At 58.0% G+C, this 22,926-nt stretch overlaps 1 long non-coding RNA gene and 1 other non-coding gene across 7 annotated transcripts in view; both read right to left on the reverse strand.

Annotated features, from left to right (window-relative positions):
* LOC111090473 overlaps positions 1-20,946 on the reverse strand; it is a 251,626-nt gene extending 230,680 nt beyond the window's left edge. Inside the window, exons 1-3 of one of the 6 annotated variants that reach the window (XR_005372014.1) lie at positions 20,847-20,946; positions 16,354-16,535; positions 14,829-15,731 (exon numbers count right to left, since the gene is read on the reverse strand). This is a non-coding gene — a long non-coding RNA (uncharacterized LOC111090473). Of the gene's footprint in view, positions 1-7,439; positions 7,655-14,828; positions 15,732-16,353; positions 16,536-20,846 lie in introns of those variants that run through there. The other 5 variants (XR_005372021.1, XR_005372012.1, XR_005372027.1 and 2 more) reach the window with 5 other exon arrangements.
* LOC119864065 lies at positions 18,181-18,287 on the reverse strand. The gene has a single exon (XR_005372852.1). It is a non-coding gene; the product is annotated as a U6 spliceosomal RNA (small nuclear RNA).
* Positions 20,947-22,926: the final 1,980 nt, after the last annotated feature.

Raw genomic sequence — 22,926 nt, forward strand, 5'->3', positions numbered from 1 at the left:
CACGTAAAGAAAATGTTCACAAAAAGACCATCACCGCCACCCTGTTTGTAAAAGCAACCAATTGAAATAAACCCACGGGCTTATCACGAAGTGACTGGTCACGTAAACCGTGGGTGGACATACCGCAGATGAGCCCGTAACCCTTGAAATAACTCTTGTAGACATGCACAAGGCCCAGGGGGGCGCCCCGACTTGTCCGCAGGGAACACTTACAGGAGCAGGCAGGTTGAGCAACACAACTGGTTCTGTGTTTTTCCTTCCCTTATAGGTGGAAAAGCAAATCCAGGCATTACTTGTGTCAATATTATCAATGGAGGCTTTTAAGCTTAGGCACAAGAACCTTTAAGATCCCGTCCCGATCATGGATCTGCTGGCCTCAAAGCCGCCCCATCTGTGTCATACCCTCCTCCAGAGTTTCCACTTAACTTGCATTTCATAAAGCTGAAAGCTTCAGGCTCCTTACTAACCTAGGCCCTTTCTAAATAAGTAGTCGTTTCGTGTACCTGATACTATATTTTAAATTTTGCATTTCATCTTAAAGAGGAGCCTAAAAAGTATAAGCCGTATAAACCTGCATCTGCCCTTACAGCTGCTCATGCTGGGGTCCCAGCTCTGCTCGGGAGGAGCAGGACGGCAACACTTCCCATGAAAGCCCTTTGGAGGACTTCCTACAGGCTGAGTGGTGACAACAAGCAAAGGCAAGAAAAGGGGAGCCAAAAACCAATCCCCCCAAAACAAAGAGCTGTCAATAGAGAGACATGACATCAGTGAGACCCCAGAGTCCTTTTCCACACTGTGCCCAGAAGCTGGGGCAATTTTTACAGGAGACCCCATTGGCCTGGAGATCAGACCAGCCATGAACACAAGTGAAATAGGAAGAAAGTCAAGACAGTCTCTAGGGGCGCCGGGGTGGCTCAGTAGTTGAGCGTCTGCCTTCGGCTCAGGTCGTGATCCCGGGGTCCTGGGGTCAAGTCCCACATCGGGCTCCCCACAGGGAACCTGCTTTTCCCTCTGCCTGTGTCTCTGCCTCTCTCTGTGTGTCTTTCATGGATAAATAAACAAATGGGTTTTAACTCTCCAGTCCCCTTGGCAGATGCCCCTCGCAACAGAGATCGGGGAGAGAAACGCACTGAAGCCTAATGTCACTAAGCATTCAGATCTGCTCCCCGGCTCTGATTCCACAGTCACCAGGCAACCGTTGGATTAAGAAGTTCGCCAGGTAGATTTCCCCACACAGAAGAGGGTAAACAGAGCACTCAGCTCTCCGGACCCTTCGACAGATGGAGTTCTCCCTGTAACATAAGAAGCTGACATACCGCGTAGGCACCGGTGCCGTGAGCGTGGTTAATGGGAGCCTGCCCCAGAGAGAGGGGATTTGGGATTTGTCGTCTGAGCCTGCAGAGCCAGCACTCCTGCCCCCGCCCCCGACGGTGAGAATGTGCCCACTGCCGACATGCAGACTGCTGTGGGGCCTTTCACACAGCTGTCATCCAAATCAAGTCTGTCCAAGCCGTGTTGTGCGCTTGGTGACACGCTGTAGCTGGGTGGTGCCTCTAGGTCCTCATCTGTGGGATTATATACAGTCGACTGGCCATCATGCAAGCCAGCTGGCAAGCCTGTGGTACGGTGTGACCAGGCAGTCCCGATCTGAGGTCAGAGCCCGTTGTTAGCAGGTGTGAGGCTACCTAGGCCAGGATCCGTGTCCTCATAGGTACCCACAGAGGGTCATCTCCTCTCCTTCCCTGTCCCTGCTAGAAACTGTCAGAGGAAAGGTGCAAGGCAGCCCCTCGCAGGTGCCATGTGTTTATTTCCAACACCAGGAGTCCTGAATATCGGGCAGGAAATCCCACCCCTGGGGCACGGCTGGCTTCAGAGAGTGTCTCCATCCTCCGCCAGTGGATCTTCGCATCTGTGACCAGGAGATCCAGCGGGAGAAGAAGAGCGAGAGGCCTGCCTGGCTTCTGGAGAGCATGGCTGCCTACTGGGCTGTGCTGGGAAAAGAGAACAGAAGCTGTAGAGGATGAGCAACAGAGCTGGCGCCTCAGAAGATAGCTAGTGGGACAATCTCAGTGACGGCTGACGGCTGGGCCTGGTTAAAATCCACGACGGACACCTCGCTGGACAGCAATGAGACGCCATTGCCAGGTTCACCAAGAAATGAGCAGCACCCCCTTGAGACTTGGTTCCTTCTGTTCTCATAAGCAGGACATTTTCTTTCTCATTCAAAAGAGATGAAATACAGAGAAATCGAAGAACAGGTACAAAGGCTGTGAAACGCCAAGAGGAGGACACGTGTCTGCTCAAGGTGTCGCACTGGCAGGCCAGGGCCGAGCAGACGAGGAGAGGCAGGGATACCCTGCTCTAGAACGGGGTGTGGGGGCGCTCCAGCTGCAACATCTGTCACCCCACTGCCTCGCCGACCGGCCTGGGTCCCCCGCCCCGCTCACCGCTTCAGGTGCATCCCTCCCAAAGCTGCTCAGGGGGAGAAGATGACCTTCCCCATTCTGGAGTCAAGGGTAGACCGGGAGCTGCGCTCCCCTGCTAGAACCTGCAGACAAGCTCTGCAGGTCCATTTGTAGGAGAGGGTGGGGTAGTCAGGCCCCCACGACCCCAGACACATCCAAGTGAGGCGCGGCACGAGGCGGTCTGCCTTTCTTACAAAAACAACGCTGCCTACACTCATCCATCTCCTACTTCAGCTGGTCAAGGGGCAGCAGTGCACACAGTCCCTGCAGCCTTGCTCCTAACTGGGACAGTCTGGACGCGGCCTACGTGAGCCTCGTAGACAGGTCCCCCGAATAAACTGCGGTGTGTTTGCGAACGATGAAATGATCGGCAGCTGTAGGAATGGACTGTGCTGGAGCCCCGCTCACCTCCAAGAGCCTGCTACACATCCTCGCCTCACCCCGGCCCCGCGGGCCCAGCCGTCCCCACCGCACTTGAAGCCTGGAGCCCTGCCGGCCCCGACCTCCAAGGGCGCAGGGCGCGGGGCTCACCCATGCGCACATCTCAGCGCCCAGCCTCCACTCCACGGGCCCCCCAGGGCACCGCAGGCTCTCGGGGGGCCCTCGTGCTGTTGAGGCAACCTCGTGGCCCTGCTACGGGCCCTGCTCCTCGTGGCGGGATTATTTTTAATCACCTTCAACTCTTAAAAAGACCTCCGACTTTCGACGTGCGAGTGCTGCGCAGAGAATTCTGTCCTTTGAAATACGTGCCACGGCCTCCCCATCTCACCCCGTCACCCGAGGGACAACACAAACTCAGCTCTGGAACCCGGACCCCGGCAGGAGAAGACTCCTTTCCAATTGCGGAAATTGCCCAAGAGGGGCCTCGCTTCCCTCCCACACCCGTGAATTGCAGGCAAGCCGTCCGAGCCATTGTGCGGCGCGCTTCTAAACAGACAGCCTGTCACCATAGCAACACTCACATCTGTCATTACCTCCGAGAGAGAACACCTTTTAAAAGAAATCTACTTAGCAACATGTCATGTTAACTTCTGCGCTTCTTACAGATCCGCTCAGGAATCTAGGCCGCAGTGCCCTGGGATAAACGGTGCCTCCGTGAACAATCTGGAAGGCACTGCCGCAGCCCAAAGTGGCCTCTTCCTCAACCTGCCCCCACCTGTCCTTGGATGAGTCAGGTAGCGCGGCCTCCCCGAAGTCACGCGTACTGCCGTCGTCGCACGCAGGGCGGTTACACAAGCCAGTTGTTATGAACACAACAGCTGTCACCCCGGCGTCGTGCATGCAGCGCCTCTTAATCCTCGGGCCAACCTATGCAGCAGGCGCCCCCCCGCCCCTCAGCGATGAGGAGCCGGGCTCCAGCCACCCCCGCCCCCCACCCTGTGCAGCCTGCTGCCGCGGTGACATCACCAGCCACACCTGGTGGATCTCAACACGCCATCCACACCCTGTGGATCTGCAAATTTTCCCAGCAACTCAGAAAGGAGGAATTTTTTTTTTTTATCATCATCCCCATTTTATAGACGAGAAATGGAGGAGTGAAGCATCTTGCCCAAGTTCCCCCGAGAGGACAGCGCAGGTGCAGGGAGGCAGGCTCTCCTCCTTGGAGGGAGCCTCGGTCTGCCTCTCTCCGAGCCCGAGAAGAGGCCACCCAGAGGCCTCCCCTGCTCGGTTTCCGAATCAAGTCCGACCTCTTGCACTGGTGAAAACCTTCCCAAGCAGGCCAGTCCGCTGGCTAGGCCCTTGAGTCTCCCAGATTTTACGTGGAACTTTCTGGTGTCCTTGAGGGAAATGAGGACTAGGGAAGCCGGTGTGAGACTTTCATGCACAGCAAACGCAGGGATCACTGGGTAGGCGAGTGGCCTGAGAGTCTGCATTTCCCACCAGCTGCCCAGTGAAGCTGCTGGTCCTTGAAAATAGACAAGGCCCCTCTGTTTAGAAGGAAAGATGTGCTGTAAAAAGGATGTGGTGTTGCCCCCAGGACGACCCAGGACGACCACAGGCTGCATGTTAAGGTCTCGTGTTGCTACGGAAGCCTTAGAGAACGGGAAGGAAACCCGGCTCCCGAGGCTGGGCTGTAAGCTTTAGGAGAATGGCTCTACACCAGGAGCCCCTCTGAGTCACTCCTGATAGTAGAATGTCTTCAGTCCTGATCCCCCAGCACCTGGCCTAGTGCCTGGGATATGCTAGATGCCCAATAAATATTGACTAAAGGAAGGAAGGAAGGAAAAAGGGAGGGAGGGTGGGCTTGATTAAAAAAAAAAAAAAAAAAAAGGCTTGCAGCAAAGAAGACTCTGAGATGTGATCTATGTTATAAATCACATAACGCTTGTACTGTCCAAGATGGGCTACCCCATGGCCGGTAATTACCTGGTAGAAAGAATTCAGGCTTGCTCATGAAGTCTCATGCATTTCTGTCGCCCCATGGGGTCTAGTACCTACCTTGCATATACTGACTACATCAGCCTTCCAGAACCAAGAAACTTCTGGATATTGGAAAGATGTAACTTTAGGACCTGTGACAAATTGTTCGTGTGTCAATTTGGCTGGGCCCACAGATATTTGGCCAAACATTATTCTGGAAGCTCCTACGAGGATGTTTACAGATGAGATTAACATTGAAATTGGTGGATTTTGAGTAAGCAGATTGCCCTCCCTAATGGCGGTGGGTCTCATCTGATCCGTTGAAGGGCTGAGGAGAACGAAGACAAACGTCCGTCCCCCAGACCAGAGGGAAACTGGCCAAAGAGGGCCTTTGGATTTGAAATGCAGCATCAGCTCTTCCTTGGGGTCTCCAGGCTGATGGCCCACCTTGCAGATTTTGGACTTGCTAGTTTTCTTAATCATGTGAGCCAGTTCCTTAAAATCTCTCGCTTGCCCACTCACATATATACATATATACGAAATACATGTATGACATACACATGTTAGACGCACACACCCCCCTTATCGGTTCTGTTTCTCTGAAGAACCCCGGCTAATACAGAGCCAACAGGAACTATATCTTGTAGCAGACGGTAAACACTGCTTATCCCAGAAGATACTAAAGAATAACACACAGGCTGGAACGGAGGCTGAGTACCCTCGTGGCTAGTGAACTAACAAGTCACAGGACATCTCTAAACCCAGGGAACGAGGGGCTTGCCTTCCGACAGTGACTGTCAAGCGGCTGCCCCCCACCCCCACCCCCACCCCCAAATGGATCCTCGGGTTACACTTTGAGAATCACCATGGCACAGGCGTCCTTGGAGGGACAGTCTCGGCCACAGTGAGGCAACCAGTATATTCTAAAATACAAGATGAGTTCTTTTTACATGCCCTTCGAACATCAGGCGGGTCCTATGAAGCCATATTTGACCATCTTCGGCCTATAAAGAAGACGATTTTGTAGAGTTAACCGAATCCATCTACTTGGGGCTCATCCTTCAGACAGCACTGAATAAAGGCCCCCTGACACCCAGAGTCCTCTCTCTTACAGATCCTCTAGGAGGTTCTGTGCAGGTTGGCGCTGTCGCTTCCTCTCCCCATCCTGGGTCCTGATCCACCAAGGGCTGGCAGTAACTGCGCTGCCCCCTTGGGACTGAGGCAGGACCCAGAGGAGGGGACGTGCATAAGCACCCGTGGTGCGCCTCTCCTTGCAGCCTGCGCCGCTGTGAGGCGTCAACTGTGTTCTCATTCTTCATTGGAAGGTGCTACAGAAACACCCCTATTCCTCGTTTCCTGAGGCACGTGGGCTGCTGGAAACTCTAGGGCCTGGCCTTACCTGGTGTTTACAGACCCTCCTACCTCAAGCAGTCAGAGGCTGGAGACCACCTGAGGGCGGGGCCGTGCCACATTCACCATCTCCCCAGGGCCCATGACACTAGGCATGAGACACAGCACAGGTGATAAGTGAAGAAAGGGAGGAGGGAGGGAGGGGGGAGGGGGGAGGGGGGAGAGATTTGTCCCAGCCTAGATCCCCCTGACCCCTCCCTCCAAGCACCTGCCACCTGAGGCTGTAAGGCCAGACGCACCCCACGGAGGAGGAGCTAGCTCCCACCACCCTTCCCTGGGACTGCTGCCAATTCACCCCTGACCCCTGGCTCCTGCCACCCAAGCAAGCCCACTGGCCCCCACTTCTCGCAGCCCACACAACATGTAGATTCCAGGCCTGGAAACCAGCTCCAGTCTTCACCCCCTGGACACCCGGCTCGCCCAAAGCCCTGGGCTGGACAAGAGGGAGAGCATACGGCACTGCCAAGTGGCTTCTGCACCCTTCCTGAGGCCACACGCCGTGCCCTGGGGCCCTTCTGTGGGCACGAGCGGCCCACCCTCAGCCCTGCCTCATCTCCTGCCTGGCTTCCAGAAGCCTCGCAGGTCCCACACACACGCACCACCCAGATGGTGAGCCCTGGGCTACATACCCAAGTGCACGCCCCTGCCTCCAACCAGAGGACCTCACCAGCCACCATCTGCCAAGGGCCGGGGGCGGGGGGCGGGGGCTCCGGACACTGGCAGGAACCAACATGAATGGGCTGGAAAAACCGTCGTGGGAGGGAGGGAGGGTAGAGGCAAGAGGCCGAAGACTGTGTCCGGGGAGAGAAGCCACCGCGGTGGCCCAGGCCCAGCTCTCGGGCCCATCGTGCTAGGAGCGATCTAAGGACCTGGGCACAGAGCGCTTTACAACCTCAGTGGATTATTGTTCGGGTGGCAAATATCCCCACAGAGACGTCCCTTCGGTTTTGCTTAATAATTACTATTTAGAGGAAGTCGCGGCCACACACGCATGGAGCAGACGCTGCATCTGACCGGTGTTCCTGAGAAGGTCAAGACGGGGAGAAAGGAAAGGTCCCTGGGGAGAAGAGAAGCAACCACCCTATTCCAGAATCAAAAAATGAGCACAGACGTCAGAACCCCGGGGTTGGGGCAGATAACAAGCCCGCGTGGACCCGCCCTCCCTGGAGGGGAGCGGGGTCCGCTGCCCGCTGTGCGCTGTACCTTCTCCGCGGGCGGTGCTTCCACCCGCCAGCCTTCTCCGCCACCAGCATCGCAGACCAGGCTGGGCGCGGGGACAGACCCCCGCTGGAGATCACTCCGACCGGAGGCCGGGGCTTTTCAGGCTTCTCCAACCCTCTCCCCGGAGGAGCAGGAAGCACGTAACCACGGTTGTTTCCCCTCCTACCCAACGCCCTAAAGACAGGCCGCACCGTCCCCCTTGGCCCCCGGGAGGCCCCCGAGGGTGGGGAGGCCGCCTCCTGCTGACCGAGGCCTGGCCCGGCCTCCACCTGCTGCACGCAGGGCCGGCTTAGCCAGCACCCATGGGACCCCGCATTCACCGGCACAGCCCCCCCGCGATGCGGGCTGTGCACCCACACACCTCGCCCGACAGCGCACGCCTGCTAGGAAGCCCAGCATTTCATTAAAGAAATCGGGCGCGGAGTCGGTGGCTTTAGCTCCCACAGAGATGGGAGGCTCTTGGCAGCCAAAGGGGTACCGGCCGCTTAGACGCTGATCCTCCGCAGGCCCACGGTGCAGCCAGAAGCCCCGCCCGGAACCAAACAGGCTGAAGCAACAGCCCCGGTACCTGAGTGTCCTTGCTCTTCACTCGCCTCATCCCCTCCTTCGTGGGCCCGCCTGTCTCTCCCACTAATGCGTGTCACGTTCATCTGCTTCACACCTCCCAGGCCATCGAAGGTGCTTCTCGAACACAGAGGGAGACAAAGGAACGATGGAACGATGAGCTGCCGCGCGGTCACAGGAGCAAGGAGGGAGGTGAGGCCCCGAGGGGACGTCCTTGCCCGTGTGCCCCCCGCCCCCGCCCCCGCCCCGGGACCCTGTCTGCCCAGGGCCGGCCGAGAACGGGCTCCCGCAGAAGCAGCAAGGTTAGGGACCTGAGCGGGTTTCCAGCTCCCGAGGCTCCCGGGCCCAGGGAGAGGCAGCTCTGCTACGTCGAAGGGCCAGCAGCATCTGGATTTGCTGGGGTGGCAAAGACGCACCCACGAAATGAAAATGCACATTCCTGGGCCCCGCGGAGTCGCCATCTCTGCGTTCTCCACTGAGGATGAAGCCAGGGATCTGCACTTTTACCAGGCGACTCCCAGCTCGTGCAACACGAGTAGCGCTGCCGTGAAAACATCCCACGCCCTCCGTGACCAGGGCCCTCCCAGGGCACCCACACCAAGGCTCCTGCACCCCCAGACCCGAGCGTTAGCAGCTTCCTGGCTCCGCCTGCCCCTCCCTCTCTGATACCTGCTCCTCGGTGAAGCCACAGCCGCAGGGCGCCCTGTCTTCTGACCCTGGCCTCATGCCCTCCCCTCCACCCCATCCTTGCAGAGTCCCACCCCGGCACCCAGGACATCATGGGGGCCTGACTGGCTCCCCCACCAGCCTCATGTTAGCCTTCACTGAGCCTCAGACAGGGTAGATGGCAAGTAAATGTTTATTGAACAAACAGATGGATCTTTATTACTTCCCTCCAGGAACTCGCTTGCCCCAAACACACAGCCTGTGACAAAACAAAGCCTAACCGGACTTCTTGCTTGATTCCAGTTTGCAAGCTGTGTGCATTTCCATGTCTCTGAACCCGGCGCCTGGCATTCCCCGTCTTCCCTCCCTCATCACACAAGAACTAAGCCTCGGCTTAAATGCCACATCCTCTGGGAACCCTTCTTTGATCCCCTCTTGTTCATACAACGAACATTTCCCGAGTGTCCACCCTGGCTTGGGCCCTTTACTGGGCCGAGAACAAGTGAGAACAGGCAGGAAGGGTACCTGCCTGGCCCCTCGAGGAGCAGCCAAATGCCACAGGGATGTGTGCCCCCAGCGTCTCCTGGTACCTCTGCCAGAGTCCTTTTTCGAAGCCATTTCCCTCCTACATCCTTTAATTACAGATCACACGTGTAACACGCATGCACACAAGCGCAGCTTCTGAGCAAGCACTGAGTCATGCTCATTAACCCCCATACTTAGAAGGACAGGTTCCTCCAGAAAGGTTTGTTGAGGTTTGTTGAACAAACAAACCCGAGAAAGACACAGCAGGGGGATCTAGGTGAGGCTAAAACTGAAAGCAGACACCCAGTAAAGCCACGATGAGATCCCCCCACACACGTCCGAGCGTGGCCCAAACCCAGAGCGTTGACAACGCCAAGTGTCGGCGAGGACGGGGAGCCGCAGGGACGCTCGCTCACCACGGGCGGGAATGCAGAGTGGTGCGGCCACTTTGGAAGACAACTGGGTGATTCCTTACAAAACTAAACACGCTGTGACCGTAGGATCCAGCAGTCACGCTCCCGAAGGAGTTGAGGACTTGCATCCACATGAAACCTGCACACGGATGCATAGAGCAGCTTTATTCCTAATTGCCCAGGTGCAGAAGCACCCAAGCTGTCCTTCAGCGGGTGAGCAGGTAATCACCTGTGAACCACCCAGACAATGGAGTAGTAGCACTAAAAGGAAATGAGCCAAAAAATAAAAATAAAAATAAAAATAAAAATAAATAAAAAAATAAAAAAGAACAAAAAAAAGAAATGAGCCATAAGCGGTGAGAAGACTTGGAGAAACCTTAAATGCGCATCTCTAGGTGAACTAATCCAATCTGGCAAGACCACGCGTTGCAAGATTCCAACTACGTGACATTCTGGAAACGGTGAAACTGGATTCAGTGAGAAGACCCATGGTTCCGGGGGTTGCGGGGAGAGGGGAGGGATGAATAGGCACAGAGGGCTTCTAGGGCCGGGAAGCTACTCCGGGGGGCCTGACAATGGAGGACACACGCCCTTATGCCTTTGTCCAAGCCCACGGGACGTACAACCCTAAGAGCAGACCTCGACGCCGACCGTGGACTCTGGCTGATAATGCTCGCCGTGCGTCACTGTCAGTCCGTCAACTGTTTAAGGAACGTCCCACTCCAGTGGGGGAGGCCGTATGTGCGTGGGGGCAGGACGTATGGGGGAAGTTTCTGTACCTTCTTCCTAATTTTACTGTGAACCTAAAACTGCTCTAAAACAAAGTCTTTAAAAAGTTTTTCAAGAATAGCATCCATCATAATAGAAGCCACACTTTGCCTTACTCCTACCAGTGACAAAAGCAAGGTCCCCAGTTATAAACGTCAGAGCTGGAAGCGCAGCAGCTTCATCTGGCTGTGAGCCCACACTCGCTCTGGCACCAGCCCGTCGGCAGACGGGGCAGCAGGATCTGGAGCTGGCCTTCCCAGGCTGCCGAGGGGCTCCAGCTACCCAGGGGTCCTGGGGCAGGTCATGCCAGCCGCCTACCACCCACAGGGGACTTCACGAGACAGGAGCTGCTGAGAGCCCTGGGCCATGGCGTGGACCCTCAGCAGCCTGCAAGGGGGGTGACATCCCGCACAGAGTGAGAAATGGGACAGCACAGGCCGTGGAGTCCGACTGCTGGGTACAGATACGGGCTTCTGCCTCTCGCCAGCTCTGTGACCTTGGGCTCGTTACTTCACTCTTTTGTGCCTCAGTTTCCCCATCAGTAAAATGGGGTCATCACGCTTTCTCCGCCGTAAGACTGCTGCGCCATTTAGATAAGGTGATACGTGCAAGCGCTCCGTGGAGCAGGGGGGAGGACGCCTGCCAGGGGCGCCTGCTGTTCTTACAATCAGCTGTCACTTAGCAAGCACGGTGCCAGACCCGCTGTGTTCCTCAGCTTACCTCATCCTCACCCACCTCCAAGGAAGCATGACAGGCAGTCTCTGTGCTCAGAGGACTGTCCCAAGGCCACCCAGGTAATGAGAGGGATCTGGACCCCAGTGCCCTGCCTGCAAAGCTGCCATATCACCCGGCCTTCTGGGGTCAAAGTTCCCCGCGGAAGACGCATCGGCCCGCAGTGAGCAGCCCGCCGAGCTGGCTGGAACATTCCTCAGATGGTTGTGATCTGGGCACAGTGATGACCTGGCTGCAAGAGGGGGGCCGAGTAGGGGGTGGGCTGGACAGAAAAGCCTCAGGTAATGTAAATGGAAACTCGAGCCCACAGCCCTGCACCTGGTGTTTTTGCATTTCCCAAGACAGCTGAAGGGATTGTGTATGAAGCTTCACACCACAGAGGAAACCCATCTGGAGCCATCAGGGCAGCTGGGCCGGGTCCCAAAGCCGCCTCAAGTCCTGGCCTAGAAATTTGGTGAGTGCGGGAGCTTATTGGAATGCTGCCCCCTCGGGTCACCCGGAGCCCAGCTGGAGTGACCCTGACCTCAGCTGAAAGGGGGTCTCTTCCCACAGGGCACTCCCACTCCAGCCTGGGGGATCCCTCTTGGCTCCAGGGAGGCGGGAGCAATGCCCTGTCCCCATAGGCTCCCGGGGAGTCAAAGGAAGACCCCAAGGCCACTTGTCCAGGCTGCACGGAGCTGTGCCAGGGTGGCCACCCCCCGGGCCCCCTGTGTGTCTGGCTCCTTCTGACACCAACTGTGCAGGCAGCACACACCAAAGACACAGGCATCCTGAGGGAAGCGGTGCTCACACCGATTACGTAAGCTGCCCAAGGTCACATCTAACTGGAAGAACCGGGACTGGACCCGGGCCCGACTCCAAGGCCCTGGCACCTTCCCTGAGCCTCTCTGAACAGGAACCACAGTTTGGGGAAACCAGCCCGAATATGTCGCCGGGCACTGGCCACCCCCCAGCACAGAGCGCGAGCCTTGGCGCTCCGGGGAAACCCCAGACACCAGAAGACCAGGTCCGTGGCCTCGAGCTACAGTGAGTTGTGGGGCAGCAGTGCAAGAGCACGAGCGAGCGAGCCAAATTCCTGCATCAGCAGGGCTGGCCCAGCTGTGTCAGACAGACAGACAGGCACGTGCAGCGCGGTCAGGGCCGGTAAAGCTGGAGGAGCCCTCAGCAGCTGTGCGGGTGTGGGGTGCAGTCGGCCCGCGCGATGCCCGCCCGAGGTGGCCGCAGGGGACGAGGAAGTCCAGTGGCAGGCGGGCCGAGCCAGGACCAGGCCCCCCAACACAGCTGCAGGAGGAAGGTGGCCAGGAGGCCCTCCAACCCCAGTCAGAAATTTTTATTTGAAATGAGAGGCGGAGGGAGAGCGCCCTGCAGGGACACACACCACAAGGGCGCTGGGCAGAGGCGGGATCTCGTGGCTCCGTGTGTGTCCCTGCGGGCAGCAAGCACGCAAGGGGTTCAGAGGACGCCCCCCGACTGCCCCGCTCTGGTAAGCTGGGCGGCAGTGCCCCAGATCGGTGTCCAGCCCCACTGTATCCGGGCCTGGGCCCCACTGCCCCCAGTCCCCCGAAAAGGTATGGCCATATTTGTTTGACTTACCTATTTACCACTCCCCCCAAAACAGACTCATGCCCCACAGGTGCCCCAGTTCCACAGGCTGCTCAGACTTGAGTGACAAAGCCCACCCCCCGTCTCCTGGACCCCCTTCCAAGAGGTGCCCCAAGGAACAGCAACGGGCCTGAGGCCCTGACGGCCACTCCCCCAGGAGCACAAGGCTCAAGGTCCCAAAAGGCAGATCAAGGCCGGAGGTGGATAAATGGGCTTCAGGGTCAAGAACCACTCACCACTCCCCAAGTCCACTCACGGCGAGCGCAGGCACACAGGACCCCTGGCTGCCTCTCCAACCTGTCCCCCCCGAACTGTGCCCCCCCGGCCTGCCACCCCCCCTCCAAGACTCTCCCTGTCCCTGCACTCAGGGTCCCTGGTCGCCTGGCGGATTCAGAGGCCACGACCTCCAAAGGGGGTGACAGCAGCCCAGCGAGCAGCCTCGAACTTTTGCTCCGACACCAGCCCTGCGTCGTCAGGCAAACTGCCAGGAGCGGCACCCACAGGGGAAACGGGCCAGACAACATGAAAGCGACAGCAAAACCAAAATCGGGTGGGTTATTTTTATCGTGCTCGAGACTCGCAGCGAAGGCCCGGGCGGAAGGGGCATCCCAGGCGCATCCCCGGCGTCGGGCAGGTTTCCCTCGCGCCCTCTGCCTCTGCCTCCTCCTCCGGCCCCCGCGCCCCCTCCTCGGGAACCGGAGAAAGCGGATCGGGTCGGAGCCAAACCGTCCTCGCTCTGCCTTCTCCACAGGGAAAACTAATTAGTCGCCAAATATTCAGAATGGGTAATTGCTACCTGAATTAATGAGGGCAAACAGCCGGCAAGAAAACAGTGGTTTACTATTTCTGAGAGCTCGCCTCCCTCCACCCGGCCCGGCTCTGCTGGGGGCGAGCCGCTGGGCTGAGACACGCCTCCCGCCGGCAGCCTGCAGAGCGGGGTTCGGGGTTCGTGCAGCCCCGCTGCCCCTGCTCCCGGGTCACCCCAAACACCTGCGTGGCCAGGAATCTCCCTTGGTCTGATCCAACACACAGCACCCGTATGCACACTCACACCAACGCTCACAGCACGCATACCACACCCGTGCGTGCACCACACACACACCACACACAGGCATGCACCACCCAGGCCATACATGCTCCCACATATGTGCACACTCACACCAATGCTCACACACTACATGCATGCGTGCACCACACACACCACACACAGGCATGTGCCACCCCCACGCCATATGTGCACACATATATGCACACACTCACACAAGTGCATGTATGCACACAAACATCACACACTGGCATGTACCACCCACGCTATACGTGCACACATATATGTGCTTACTTACATAATTGCACACACACACCACACAGACACGCACCAACCACACCATACATGCACATATATATGTCCACACTCACACAATGCACCACCCACACTCATGTGTGCACCACATGCACACACAGGTATACACCACCCATACTGTACCTGTACACATACATGTACACACACAAATGCACACAGCACATGCACCACCCATGCACACGCACCACACACACCACACGTGGATGCACACACGTGCACACAACACACACCAGGAACGTCCAAGGCTTCCAAGGAGAATGCATCAAACCAGATCCTCACGCAGGGTTTTCACCAAGTTGCTCCAAGTCCCTCAGCTCTGGCAAGGGGGGTACGTAGGCCAAGTGGAGGGCGTGGCAGGCAGAAGGAGGGGAAGGAAGAGGGGAAGGAGAGATGAGTGGGGCTGGACACAGACCTGGGCACTGCCACCCAGCTTACCCAAGGAGAAAACAAGGCCCTGGGAAGGCCGCTGCAGCCCCAGTCCGCCCCCACCCAGCACAGGCTCCAGTCACACCCAGAGTGCCGGTGGGGAGCCTGCTCAGCCCCACCGCGACCTGCTGTGCGACCTTGGACACATCGCTTTCCCTCTCTGGGCCTGCATTTCTGTCTGTGCAGAGACCAAGTGACTCGGTGCAATCATCAGAGTTCTGAGGCACTGCCCCCCAGAAAGGCTTCAGTCAAGTCTGGGGTCCTCACGGTGTCCCCCTGCCTCAGCCCCTCCCCCAGCCCGGCCGGAGCACTTACCGCAGGACTTCCCCTGCACTTGGCCACCAGTAACTTCCTCTGGGGTGGCCATGGCTCTCCGGAGGCGTCCCAATGTCACAGGCAGCTAAGGCCAGGGACATGCAGGCCAGGCCACCACCGAAAAGCCACACAGGGGATTCTGGGCTGCGTCTGCAGGGCCTGCCGGTGCCAGACGTGCATCCAAGCGAATAGCCACGGAAATGGAGTGTGTCCGCATACACGATGCATGCAATTTGTCCTTCACTTTCTGTATTCAATGAGATGTAGTAAGCAGCTCCCGGGGCTGGACACGGACGCTTCTTTTGCTAACAGACCAATGATAATTCTATCGGCGGCTGGATCACAGATCTAAGTGGATCCCTACTCAGGCTATTTTGCTGCAGGTTCTTCCAATCGCTGGCTTTTAGTAACACATCTACATCGATCTTTAAAGGTTCCCATGTGCCTAGAAACAAAGTCTGGCACTCCACACACCGGGTGGTTAGTCGTGGTCACTCCCGGGGCACGGGATCAGGGAAGGCAACTCAAGCTTTTTGAAAGCAACATGCAGTCACTGTTTAAACCTCTTTAGAAGTGGTTTTACTAGCAGGTTTGGATCTGGCGGGAGCAGAGGCACAGAGGCAAGGAGCAAAGGGGGAAGGTGGAAGCGTCCCGCGGGAGGAGAGGCCGGAGCCACCACTCTGTTCTGCTGGGGCGGCTCTCCCTGGGCTGGCGAGGACAGGGCCCGGCCTCAAATCCTGCCCTGTGCACTCACCTGGCACCTGGCCGTTGATGGGTCTCTAGGGCTTCCGTCTCCTCATGTGTAGAACGGGGTGCCCAGCCAGCAGGTCAACAAGATCAACAGAGAACGCCTGGCACCCAGGGGCCGTCATCAGCGTCTGTCCTGCCACCTTCCTCCCTGCTCTGGGTCCAGAGAAAAAGAAACACTGACTCTCATGGCTGCTCCTCAAAGTCTTCCTTCCCCTCCAGCCTCCCCGAAGGTTGCCAACGCCATCTCAAGGCTTACTAATCCCATGGCCTTCCTCCCAGAGACAGAGGACCCCCTAACAATGCTGCATCTTTGGGCACAAATGTGAGCATGTCTAGAAGTCCCGAGATGATTAATAATTAGGACAACCCTCCTTTGTCACTAGCGATATATGGCCATGAACCTACAGCCCCGTGTTTGTTTGTTTGAATTTATTTTTCCAGGAAAATGCGGTGAGCCCAAGAACACAGAAACAAGCCACTCTGGGGTTGCCCAAGGGTGTTCTTAAAAATCCCAATGGTGCTTATACAGTTCTGTGATCTTCCCCTTCACGTGGACACGCGTGAGTCAGGAATCAGGACTCCCGCACATATACAGACAGGAAAGGAGGCCTGGCAGGCAAGAGGGCACAAGGCGGCAGGCCACCCATCAGCCCACTGCAGTCCCCGAATGCTCAGCAGCCCAATGGCCCTGCCAGGATCCATGGGCATCTACACCGAGCCGGGCCGCAGACTAATCCCAGCTCACCTATGGCCAGGTGACCCTGGGAATCAATACCTGTAGCCGAAAGGCCCAGCTTCCTCCTCTGTAAGGGAGCACCTCTCTCCTCCGGGGTTGTCAGGGGATCCCATGGGGTCAAGCTGACCAGCCAGTGGGGTAAAGGCTGATGTCACCACGTTCCTGCAGGTGTCCGGGGGCTGTTCTCAGGGGGCTGTTCTCATGGTCAGATGAGCTCATGTCTGTGAAAGAGCGTGAGGATTTGAAAAGCGGGGCCTTTAGTCACCCCCTGGGAGCCAGACCTGTGTCCCCAACCAGCCGGACTCCGCAGGACTGGGAAGGAAGCTGCCCAGAATCCAGAATGGCTGGAAGTCACCAAAGGCTCTACAATGATCCTGCACACCCTCGACCTGCCCCCTACCCCCTACCCCAAGAGCACGCACGTTCTCCAGGGGTCTCAGTCCAGAAATCCGGGATTAACCTTTGGCCCTCTCCCTGGAGACACTTCGAACACTTCAAGGGCCTCACTCCACACCAAAGACCACGGCACTTCCCACCACATCCTCACAGCCAGCAACCTGCAAACGGCCGGCCAAACAGCGCCCATCACACATGACCCGAGAGCTCAGCTCTGACCAGCGAGCCACTGGCGCCCCCAGACCCCGTGCCCCAAATCCACTGCAGGGGCAGGCGGCATGGCTCCCCCAGGGGAGGGGCTGAGATGGCTTCTGTCTGGGACTTGCACCTTCACCCCATTCAGCGAGAGCTGTGTCTCTGGAAGCCTCTCCTCCACTTTCTGACAGGCTAATGGGTTAAACATTTTTAATTTTAGAAATAACTGCGAACAACTGAAGAGCCCACACTGGCTCCGCGGCCCCCAGCGCGTGATCTCTCCATGCACGGGGAACAACAATATTTTTAGGCCTATTCCAGTTACCCGCCCCGGCCGCAAATGAAATATTAATGAAAGGTTATGCTCGCAGCCTTCAGAAAATGATTACTCGAGACAGCAATTATATTTTCCCCCTTTCTGTGTAATAAAACTGCACCTCACTGCGCAGTAGGAATTAATAATTCCGAGCCCTGTTGTTACCGGGGCGGCATCAAAGCGGAAGGGAAGGCATGCCCACGAGGGAAAATACAAACACGTTTAGACCCACAAAGAAAGTGGGTGACTTCAAAAGAGCAGGATTCTATATTCAGGGCTGGGATCATTTCTCAAGGTCGTTAACTGCTCTAGCCGACTGAAAGAGTGGCCCAATTACAAAGCACACCGAGAAACAGAAATTAGAACAGGACATAGCGACGGCTCCAAGTCTGGGTCACTCAGCAGGGCCCATGGCCTGGCACGGACCCGGAGCCAGTGGGCCAACTCCCCCGAATCCTTCCAAGGGCCTCGAAAACTCAGGCAGCCAGCTGACTCCAGAGCCAACAGTTCAGTAGCTTCCCAGGCAATTTCCACGTGAGAAGAAAGAGGACACCCGAGAGCCCGGAACAAGACTAGCCATTTATTGAGCACCTACTATACGCCAGGTAAATGCAGTGAGGCAGGAATTCCCAACCTCACTTGATAGATAAAAGCACCAAAGCTCCGAAAGATTAAACGATCTACGCGTGGGTACACGGTAAATGGCAGATTTGGGGTCTGAACTGATGTCAAACAGGGTCAGAGCAAAGAACAGGTCTGTCCTGTTCACTGTTGGGTCCTCACGGACCACCGTGCATGGTGCATGGTGCCTGGCATGGAGTAGGTTTAAGGAATTTATCTAACGAATGAATTTAGAGGAAACTGAATCGAGCATCCATGCTTGGAAGGCAAAACTCTGAACCTTCTCAACAGACTTTAAAGAAAAAAACAGTTGTGACTTTATTTATTTATTTATTTATTTTAATATGGAACGCTTGGTGAATCTGCGTGTCAGCCTTGTGCTGGGGCCACGCGGATCTTCTCTGTATCACTCCAATTTTAGTCTATGTGCTGCTGAAGCGAGCACGAGAAACAACAGTTGTGACTTCCAGTGAGTCTCAGCGTGGAGGGAACGGGGTAGGTGGGGGAAAGGGTAGGCACGCGATCTGGCCCATCCCGTGACAGCGGGCACCCATCGGTGCCCCCCCCCAGCACATGCTCTAGTTTTACCCCTGGAGGCGCTGTCAAATATTTTTCATGCAATAGAAGATAATCGTCCGCAAGATCAGTGGTATCTGGTATGAAGCAATTATGGTTTCATTTTGTTTTGTGACCATGTGAAAATCAGAAATTTTTCATGACACTCGCTCCCTTGAGGAAGCGATGACTGATTGCGCCCTGCCCCTCCGGGTGGGGGGGCTGCCCACCGCCCCGCAGCCCTTTAGGTAACTCTGGGACAAATGAGAAAAACCTTCAGGCCTTGTCTTAAGAGAACAAGGTCGCAGGTCGCAACAGAACAGATACTTGGGTAGCTGCGCTGGGGCTTCAGATCATGTGGCCTGGAGCCCAGGGCCCAACCAGCGAAGGAGAATCTGCTGACCCCACTGGAGGTGGGAAGAGCTGCTGAGGCAGAGGGAACAAAGCTGTCCTGGGGTCACTGAGGTGGGGGGGAGGGCTTCCCCTCTGATGGGGAAGAGCAGGGGTTCCCAGGAGCTATGCCTGTGGAGAGAAGGGCCCAGGGAAGCCAGGAAACAGCCAGCGGGGTCATGGGCAGGTTCCTTGGGCCCCAGGATTCTTCTGGAAATTGCAGCACCTCTGTGTGCACGTGGGGAGCTGGGGCAGCCCCTTGTGATCTGAAAGTGGGGGTAAGGGGTAGAAGAGCATGTGAGAGGGGTCTGTGGGAGACCCTCGGGCAACCCGCCGGCGCTTCAAGCACACGGGCCCACGGGTGGACTGAGCGTTCCTTAAAGCACACAGGCGGGACGACGGAAGCCCAGTCAACGCCCAGGGCCCAGGCCGGCGAGAGGCTGGGGGGCAGCAGGCAGAGGAAGGGACACCTGTTTGCTGAGTGTCTGGTCCGTGTGGCCCCGGGCACCAGGCCTCGTGCAAGGTACAATGTCAGACAACGCACACCCAGCCCGTGAGCACCATGCCATCGTGTGACAGACGTCGGTGCAACCCCAGAGCAGCCAGATGCAGAGACAGGGCCCCAGTCTTCCTGGGGAATCACGAGGGAGCCATGGACACCCCCTCCCGGGACAGTGTTTGCACAAAGGGCTCGGGGGAAGGGTACTGTGGCCCCTGAGCTGCCTTCCAACCCAGGGCTCCATGAGACCCCCGGTGGCCATCCAGACCCAGGACAACCCACGGAGACGGAGACGCATGAAGAGCACCACAGCCCGGGGGCACTGCTGGAGGGAAGGGGGAACCGAGGGACTGCTGCGTCCAGAAAAGAGACAGGGCGTCTGCTTTTCCTGACACCAAATGAATCCACAGCCACTCAGCCTCCTTGGTCACACGTTCCTGGGGCCCGGGAAGCCACTGCCCAGAAGTGGCAAGGCCCCAGTCGCCTCCTGCCCTCACCTCCAGTCCTTCCCTGCTGGTCACGGCTTGGCCAGGGAGACCACATAGAGAAAAGGCACAGCCGCAGAAGGGAGGAAGAGGGGTGGCAGGCGGCCAATCCGCCCCAGGGCACCCAAGGGAGCTGGGTCCCGGGACCGAGCAGCCCAGGGACACCACTGACAGCATGACAGCCTGGGGAGGCCCCCAGGGCCCTCACCGCCCTCCTGACCTGCCTCTGAGTGGGGGCCGGGGTCCAGGAGGCAGAGGACAGGCAGGAGAGGGCAGGCAGGGCCACCGGAGCCGCTGCAAGGAGCACTGCAAGGAGCACCCCCGCAGGGGCTGACCAGGGCCGGGCTCCGGGGCTGGGATTACGGAAGCGCTGGCCTCGGCCAGTGCCCACCACAGGGCCCCGGCCTCCACAGGCAACTGTGCGGAGGAGAAGCGGGAATGTTCCGAGAACCTGATCCTCCTGCCCTTTTCCAGAAAATTGAGGCCATTTCCCAGGGAGGTGGAAGAAGCCAAGGAAGCTGTTCCCTGCCACCGGGGGACCCAGGGCACCGACCCAACCACAGGTGCCAGCGGTGACCACCTGCTCGGTCCAGAGGGCAGGCAGTAGGTCACCCAGGAGGGCAGGGGGAAGGCGGGGGCCAGGCCGCCCCAGGGTCGCAGCAAGCACCCACCCCCACCCACATCTGCAGGGCAGCGCCCTTCCTCAGCAGGTGCCTGCTGCTTCCCCCACCTGAGGCCTCCCGCCGCGCGGGAACAGGATTGCCGGAGGACAGGGGCACACCTGAGCTGCGCCGCCCTGCCGCCCCGCCGCCCGGCTCGGGGTAGGCAGCTCCTGCCTGGGAGGAGCCCCCGGGGCCCGGTCCTGGGGAGCGGGGCGCTGGGAGGACGCCCCCGCCCAGGCCGGCCGGAGGGCCGCGGGCGCCCCGGGCACAGGGGCCGCCGAGCGCGGGGCGGGAGGGGGCGGGGGGCGCGGCCCGCGGGAGGCGGATTGAGGAAGTTGGGGTCAGGGCTGCAGACAGGAGCCCTCGCGGCTGAATTCCCCTTCCAGACATCAGAGGCAAAGAGGAACACGCACTGGGACCACCTGCGCCGGCGCTTCCCGCTCGGTCAGAAAAACAGGTCGTCGCGTCGCCCGCGCGGCCGCGGGGTCGGTGGCGCCGCCGCCCCAGATCCACCGCGGGGGGAGGAGGCGCTGCTGCCCCGGGGCGGTCCGGGGCGGGGCTCCGCCAGGCCACGCCCCCTCGCGCCCAGGCCACGCCCCCCGCCCCGCCAGGGCCCACCCCTCGCCCCCAGGCCCCGCCCCCGCCCCGGCGCCTGCGGGTCCGCCTCACCTGCGGGTCCCGGACCCCCGCCCCGGCCCCGCCCCCGGGTCCGCCCCGTTCCCGCCTCCCCGCGCCCCCTGCGGCGGCCGGAGTCACCCCAAGTTGTCGACGTCCGCTCCGTTGCTCAAGACGCTTTTAGATGAAGCCTGTCAGCATTCCTGGGCGGATAGGACGTTTCTTGTCTTTCCACCGCCCCACCCACCTCCAGGCGCCCCAAACCCCACCCCACCCTCGCAGTTTGTGCAAAGCTCCGACCCGCTGATCCCACTCGGATGTGCTTCAGGCGGCCTCCCGCGGCGGCCTCACCCCCGGACCCCGGGCGGGGGGGAGGGGCGCCCTTAAGGACCCGGACGGGGCGGGCGCCCTTAAGGACCCCCTATCTGTGGGGGGCACCGAGCGAGGGCCTGCACCCTTCCGCTCCCTGCAATGCCGCTTCCCCCATGCCTTCCCCTGCGGACTCTCACCACCCAGCACCGGAACCCGGGCCCTGCCTTTGGAACGAACCCTCCTCGCCCCTACCCGAATTGTCCTCTATCTGCAGGGCGCGCTGAGCCCTCCCGGGAGCTGCCAGGTGCCCTCCCAACTGCCGTCCGGAAGGGCGGCCCAGCCGGCCTGGGTGCCCCGAATGTGTGCTGGGCGGCAGGCAGAGCTGCGGGAAAGCCACAAGACCCTGGGAAAGGTGTGCCTGGAGGTGGGAAGAGCGAGCCCTGAGGTCGGGAGACCCTCGTTCCACATCTGCCCGCGGTGCCCTCTGGTTGTGCTTAGGCAAATTCCTCGTGCCTCAGTTTCTTCAGCTGTAAAACAGGGACAGTAATCACTATCTTGCAGACCTCCTATGAGAACTGGAGAAAGCGTGGGCACCTATGGGCTCCCGGGGCACCTTAGCCATAATTGGATACCCAGGGGGGATGAGGAACACAAGCCCTGGACCCAAATTACCCGTGTCAAACCCCCCAGCGCCACCCCAAGTTTGTTGTATAATTTTGTACGAGTTTCCTTCCCTTTCTGTGCCTTGGTTTTCCCGTCTGTAAAATGGGAATAATATGCCTAACAGTAGTGAGGTTTCTGTTGGGGGAGCGGGGGTGAAAAGTCCCTTGGGAAAGACTGGTGGTGGCTGCGCAACACTGTAAATGTAATTAATGTCACTGAATTGTGCACTTAACACGGGTTCAATGGAAATTTTTACATTATGTATATTTGATCACGATTTTACAAAATCAATAATGTAATATGCCAAGAAGCAGTGAATGATAGGACATGAGGTATATCTCAATAAAACGATCTTTAAAAAATAAAAGTGGGGATACCTGGGTGGCTCAGCAGTTGAGCCTCTGCCTTTGGCTCAGGTCGTGACCCTGCGATCCCGGGATCCAGTCCAGCATCAGGCTCCCTGCATGGAGCCTGCTTCTCCCCCTGCCTCTGTCTTTGCCTCTCTCTCTGTGTGTGTGTCTCTCATGAGTGAATGGATAAAATCTTTAAAAAATAAAAATAAAAATGCATGAAGCTAAGAATGTTACCTACCTGGGAGGGTTGTTGGAGGGGATTAAACGGGTCTGTACAGTACTCAGAACAGTGTCCAGCACTGCTCCTAAATACTCAAGCAGTGTTGGCTACCTTAGTAAATAGACATCATCCATCATTTAATCTTTACAAGAACCCTATGAGTTAAAAAGTATTTTTACTCATTTTATGGGTAAGAAGATTGATGATGTGTATACATACAGACACTTCCTGTTGGCTTTTGGTTCTGTTTCTCCAGAGAACCCGGACTGGTCCACGTGGAACCAGAGTACCCGCTCGCTGCTGTCATGAGCCCCCACCGCAGCCAGAGCA

This window comes from Canis lupus, chromosome 17, assembly GCF_011100685.1.
Source record: "Canis lupus familiaris isolate Mischka breed German Shepherd chromosome 17, alternate assembly UU_Cfam_GSD_1.0, whole genome shotgun sequence".
Classification (NCBI taxonomy): domain Eukaryota; kingdom Metazoa; phylum Chordata; class Mammalia; order Carnivora; family Canidae; genus Canis; species Canis lupus.